This window comes from Pteropus vampyrus, unplaced genomic scaffold, assembly GCF_000151845.1.
Source record: "Pteropus vampyrus isolate Shadow unplaced genomic scaffold, Pvam_2.0 Scaffold36, whole genome shotgun sequence".
NCBI lineage: Eukaryota > Metazoa > Chordata > Mammalia > Chiroptera > Pteropodidae > Pteropus > Pteropus vampyrus.
In genome coordinates this window covers 4,964,349-4,971,059 of record NW_011888817.1, presented here as the reverse complement: position 1 = coordinate 4,971,059, position 6,711 = coordinate 4,964,349, and the positions used below count along the sequence as shown (strand labels likewise).

General features: G+C 37.6%; 1 pseudogene; it reads left to right on the top strand.

Moving 5' to 3' along the window:
* Positions 1 to 261: 261 nt before the first annotated feature.
* LOC111738339 lies at positions 262 to 380 on the top strand (annotated as a pseudogene).
* Positions 381 to 6,711: the final 6,331 nt, after the last annotated feature.

The window sequence follows — 6,711 nt, the reverse complement described above, 5'->3', positions numbered from 1 at the left end:
GCTTTTTGGCACCAGGGACCAGTGCTCCTATAAGAATCTAATGCCTGATGATCTGAGGTGGAGCTGAGGTGGTGATGCTAGTGTTGGGGAGGCTGCAAATGCAGATGAAGCTTCGCTTGCTGGCCCATCGCTCACTTCCTGCTGTGTGACCTGGTTCCTAACAGGCCGTGGACTGGACCGGTTGGTCTGCAGACCAGGGGTTGGGGACCCCAGATTTAATGCATTGCCTCTTCTTTCTGTCTCTTAGAAATGGCTAAGTTCAACTACGGCTATGCCACCCTGAACAAGCCCGATCCTGTCTGATCTCAGAAGCTAAGCAGGGTTGGACCTGGTTAGTACTTGGATGGGAGACCATCTAGGAAGACCAGGTGCTGTAGGCGTAAAAAAATAAAAAATAAGGGATTGTAAGCTGACAAGATCCTTGCAATCTGTGAGGTCAACCAAGAGTTGCCTCACCTAAAAAAAAAAAAAGAAAGAAAGAAAAGAAATGGCTAAGTTCTAACATGAGGTAGAAGTCTGAGGGTGAAGACAGGGCCTTGAGTTGGGGTCAGGTGCTGAAATGCGGCCTGTGCTGCTGGTTGGTAGGAGTTAAGTGAATCTAAAAGATATTATACTATAATCTTTTCTACCTTTCTCACAGCCTGACCAATGCTGTTTCAATTATAATATTTTACTCTGTTTTCAACTTAGAATCACTAATATGTAAAAATACTAATGTTAGGGTTTTACCTACTGAAACTCTCACTTAGTATGAGATGGACCCTCGGCCTCTGTTTTTTAAATTTTTAAATGGCCTTATTGAAGTATAATTGATGTAAAATAAAATGCATAGGTTTAAGTATATAGTCTGACGAATTCTGATGTATGTGTGAAACCCACGCACATGTCCCTTGTCCCCAAGGGTTTCCTTGTGCTACTTGTTAGTCTGTCTTCTCACCACATATACTACTCCACCTCCAGACAACCACTGATCTGCTTTCTGTCATATTCTAGAATTTTATACTTCACGCACTTATTTGGGAAGAGGCTGGTTTCCTTTTACAGTATTGTTGAAGATGCATTTATCAATAATTTGCATGTTTTTATTGCTAGGAGTTGAGGCAAACAATCTGGGGGAACACTCCCGATAAGACTGCCCTCATTCTAGACACTAAAGCAAATTCAGAGATTCCCCAGGGCCACCCTCACTTTGGAGGAGCCAGCTACGAATTTAGAAGTTCCCGTAATGTGACCACTCTCAGGTTCAGTAATTCGCTGCAAAGACACATAGAACACAGGAAAAGGCTGTATAGCAGGCCCTTGAATAATGTCGTTTTGTTCAATGTTGTTTCATCGAGAAAAAAATAATCGATTCTTCACTGTGTGGAATTTGCACGTTCTCCTCATGTCTGTATGAGTTTTCTCTGGGGACTCCAGTTTCCTCCCACATCCCAAAGCTGTGTACATGAGGTGAATGGGTATATCTTTCTAAAATGTATGCATAGCTCACATTGATTTCAATATTTAATATTAGAACTATGTTGGGTCTTTATTTAGAAGTTTGGTGATTTTTTATGATCAGAAATATGCCATAGGAACTTAACTTTTGTTTATATCAATTAGCCTATGGTAGAATTGGTTTTGTTATAAGTTGTTTCCCTTATAGTTGCACTATCCAAGAACTTATAGAAGACGTTAAGCGAGGACTTACTGTATTTATGATTACAGTTTTATTATAGCAAAAGGATACAAATCAGAACTAGACCACTAGAATTCTAAGCAAAGGCAGAGACACATAGGGCGTAGTCTGGGAGAGTTCCAAATACTAAGCTTCTGCGTCGTCCTCAAAGACGCATTAACCCTTCCTGCATTGACAATATTCAAAGAGTATGCCAAGCAGGGAGGTTCACCTGAGCCTTTGGGACCAGACTTTGAATGGGGGCTCAATCACGTACTGTCTGCATGGCTAACCTTCAATCTCCACTTCCTCCAGACGTTGGAAATGATGTGTTTCCCAAAGCCTCTGCTATAAATCACATTGTTAAATCTGACATGTTGCTATTTGTCTCATTTAGATTTTTCCTTATTTGGGATTGAGTATTCTTGGATTCCATTTTACCTTCTTTTTTGGATTATTAGCTATATCTCTGTTGGTGTTGTTTTTGTTTTTGGTAGTTGCTTTAGGGTTTATAGTATACATCTTTCACTTATTCTAATCTCTTTTAAATAATATTAAACCACTTCACGTAGTTTAAGAATTCTTCTGGCCTTTGTGTTATTGCTGTCCTACATTTAATTTTACATTTATTATAAGCCCCACAATATATGGTTTTTATTTTCCCTCTTTTAAAGAGATTTTTAAAGTAAGAAAAAAAGTATTTTATATTTAACACATATTTACCATTTTTGGTGCTCTTGATTCCTTTGTGTAACAGATCTATCTGCTATCATTTCCTTCTTCCTGATGGATTTTTTTAATATTCTTGTAGTGCTAGTCTGTTGGTGATGAATTCTTCCAGCTTTTGTACTTCCAGAATAGTCTTTATTTCATGATTTAAATTTTTTTTTCAATTCTAGATTGACTGTTTTTTCTCTAAATATTTCAAAGATGTTGTTCCACTGTAGACTTGCCTACATTATTTCCAGCAAATCAACTGTCATTTAAAATCCATTTCCTCTGTATGTAATGTGTCTTTTTTAATCTGGCTCCATTTAATATTTTCTTTTATCACTGATTTAAAATAATTGATATACCTTGGTGTAGTTTTCTTGTTCTTGAACTTGTTGAGCTTCTTGGATTTATGAATTTATAATTTTCATCAAATTTTGGTGAAAATTTGGCTGTTTTTTCTTCAAATATAGCTCTCTCCTCTCCTTCTGGAACTGCAGCTATGCACAGGCCACTTGATGTCTCATTAATGCTGTGTTCATTTTTTTCCAGTCTTTTTTTCTCTGTTTCATTTCGCATAGCCTCTATTGATAGGTCTTCAAGGTCCCTAAGTTTTCCTTCTATAGTGTCAAATTTCTGTTTATTTTTTTTAATCACATCCAAAAAGTTCATTTTGGAATGTCTTTAGGGTTTAAAATTATTATTGTTGTTTTACACTTAGTACAACACATCTTCTCTCCTAGCCATGCTCATGCTTTCCTTTACCTTCAAATATACAGATGAAGTGTATTTAACATCTTTGTATACTATTCTATCATCTGTTATTTCTGAGGTCCATTTCTGTTGGTTTTTCTTCATCATGAGTTGTATTATTCTGCTTCGTTGCATGCCTAATACTTTTTAATTTCATGGCAGACATTATGAATTTTACATTGTTAGGACTGGAATTTTTTATGCTCCTTTACATAATTTTGAGCCTTGTTCTGGCACATTAAGTAGCTTAGAAATTAATTTATCCTTTCAAGACTTACTTTTAAGTATGATATATAGGTCTAGAATAGCCTTTAGTCTAGGACTAATTTGGCCTCACTACTGATGTATTAGGTCTTTCCATTCTGGAATTGATATTCTATTTCCATAATATCAATTATTACTGGCCCTGTGTGATCTCTGAGAGTTGTTCTGCCTGATCCTTTCAGATGGTCTTTCTTGCTCTTGGGTAGCTTCCTTACAAGCATGTACTGATCAGTGTTCAACTAATGTCTTGAACAAAACTCTCTGAAAATATCTGGAGCTCTTTGTTTCTCTCTCTCTCTTTCTCTGTCTCTCCTTTCTGTCTTTGTCTCTGCCTGTCTCCCTCTCTCTGATATTCTGCCCCATGAATTCTAGCTGGCTTGGCCTCCCTGAACTCTGAATTCTGTCTCCTCAATTCAGGGAGATTGCTAGACTTGAGTTAGGTACCCCATCTCTGTGGGGAAGCCTAAAGATTCTCTCCAGGAAGTAAGCTGGGACAATCAAAGGGCTCACCTCATTTGATTTCCTTCTCCCAGGGATTACTGTCTTGCACTGCTAGTTGTCCAATGTCTGGCATTTTCGTTGTTTAAGGCAGGAAGATAAACCTAGGCCTTGTTACTCCATAATGGCCAGAAGCAGAAGTCATCAGTTTTGTTTTTTTTTAACCTCCCAGTTTAAAATTCCAATGTGCAGCCAGAGTTGAGAACCACTGCAATCTAATTCTATTCTTATCGGAGTTTTAGCCATTGTTGCCATGCTCTTCTCCCTCCCCCTTACAGCTATGCTTCTACTGTCATCTCTCAAATCACACTAGTTAACGCTCTCCCTGCCTTCTACCTGAAGTTATGAGAAATTTTATGTCATTCTAGTATTTGGTACATTTAGTCTTCTCGAAATTTCTAGGCATGGTAGTCTAATTCAGAAAGACAGCAAACATTCTGAATTATTATCAATTATGTTATCAGCAAGTAGAAAGAAGAAAGGAAACTGGGCTAAGAAGATTGTTAAAGTGGAGAGAACTCATGAAACACAGCTAAGAACAGAAAGATAGTGTCTCATTTCAAAGTCTGTGTCCTTTCCCTCTGCCTCTGACAATAGCTGTCATGATAGTCTCCATCCCCAATGCAGTTTTTTTAAAAAACGAAATTTTACTGAAGTATAAATACCTAGAGAAAAGTATACAAATTTTAAGTGCAGCTCGATGATTTTTCACAATATAAATTCACCTGTCTAACCAGCACTTAGATCAAGAAACAAAACAAGTACCCCAGAAGTCTCCTTATATATGGCCCACTTTTGACTTGGAAGCTTTATTTAGCACAGAGGGATTCAGCAGAGCCTATAGTTCAGGGTTCCTTAATTTGGGGTCCATGTGGGCTTCCATAAATCCCCTGAAATTATAGGCATACATTTTCCTGAGGAGAGGATATAATGCCTTCATCAGCTTCTCTCAAAAGGGAGAATCAAAGCTACAACTGAGGACAGGCTCATTGGGAATCCATTTCTTCATTTGACATATTGTCAAAATCAGAACACAATAACAAACATGGCTATCATTTGAGAACTTAATGTGCTGAGTACTATGTCAGGCACTTTATGTGTGTGGATGAAAAAAGAGGGTTCAATAGAAAGTAACCTCACAGGGTGATCTGATCATAAATTCCTAAATGGGCAGATTATGGTGTAGTCATACCCCAGGCCTGTAACTTCTTCAGTGAAAGGTTTTAAGCCAGCCCTGTCCATTGTTCTTATACATCTAGGTTAACACACCTTTAAAATGCCAGAAGTAATACCCCTTGAAATGGGTATTAACCCTCAAGAGAGCACATATTCCTATTAACCATCCCATAATCCAATCTCTGCCTTGCTTTCTCCAATCTTCTTTACATGCCCTCCTTAATTTCAAATGCATGAAAGAAGCTGCAAAACTTATTCTCCAGAGGTTTAAAATCTTGCTCCCCAGCATATGTTATCAGTTTGGCTGAAACAAACTTATAAAAATTCTCTACAGGTTTGCATATTTCTCATGTCCGCATGTATTGCCTCTGACCCTTATAAAATCCCTGAAATGTAAATATCATCTTCATTTTACAGAAAGGGGAACTGAAGCTCAAAATGAAGTGACTTGCTCAATGCCACACATTATGTAGGCGTTTGCAAAAGCTGCTATTCAATATGAGATCTGCTACACCAAAACCTGTGCTCCTGCTGCTAAGCCATGATGCCTTTGGTAATATCAAGTTGCCTAACTTCTGCTCAGGACAAGGAAAGTTTGAAATACCAGGGCTGAACAGGAAACGAAAGCATGAAGCCAAACAAAAACCCAAGTATCTGTTGGGGTTTTTTTTTTTTTCAAACAATTCCCTTCTAACCAATGAAAAATCATTGCAAAAGGGAAAGTACTGTCTTTAAAAGACGCACTTTGCCTTCACAAGGTGTGGCCGGTTGGTTTTTTCAAAGTAGGAGTTAGTATCTAACCACAAACCAACTGTCTATCATTACGCTGCACTTTAGCGGACATCTACGATTGGTCGACCAAGAGAGCATTTGAATGTAAAGAAAAGACCAAAACAACTAAGTGTCATTACTTCAGTGAGAAAGATAAAGCTTTGTTGTTAGAGAAAACTCCAGCTGGAGTCAGAGATCAGGCACTAAAACCTTGGGTTAGGGTAAAACTATTAACCTCACTAACTAGTGTTATTGCTAAAAAATTCCTCATCAAGAAATCAGCCTTTAAGCAAAACTCATTGAAAAAGTATGCAAAAGCCATGTGAAGGCACTTTATAAACTGCAAAGGATTACAAAAAGGCTAATAAATATAAATACTTATAGTTTAAGATTCAATTAAAAATCAATCTCTAAACAGAAAGCAAATTTGCCGGTCTACAAAGGCTATACCAGGGAAAGGCAGCAGAGTCAGAAGCAGCCACAATTCCTGATGCCTACTTTTCTTCTTGTCACTGGGTCACATGTAAAGTTAATGTCTCTCATTTTCCCTCTGCTGTTCCATTGGACCACTAAGTGCACTGTATCCTCAATACTTCCTTATGGAGAAGACATACACAGTAAAACCTATAAAGGAAAGAAAAAAGTGGGCCGGATAACTTTATAGAAAAGAAACCATGGTCTCAAGTTATGGACTGAAAAACTGCATCCTCTTTACTTCTGATTTTGGAATACATTTTCAGTTTCATAAGATAGGAAAATAAAAAAAAAATTATCTCAGGCAATACAAGTTCCGACGAATATCACAAGATAGTAAGTACTAAAATTTTAGAGAATTTGAAATGCTGAAAGGAACTCCTATAATTCAATCATCTTTTCCTCAG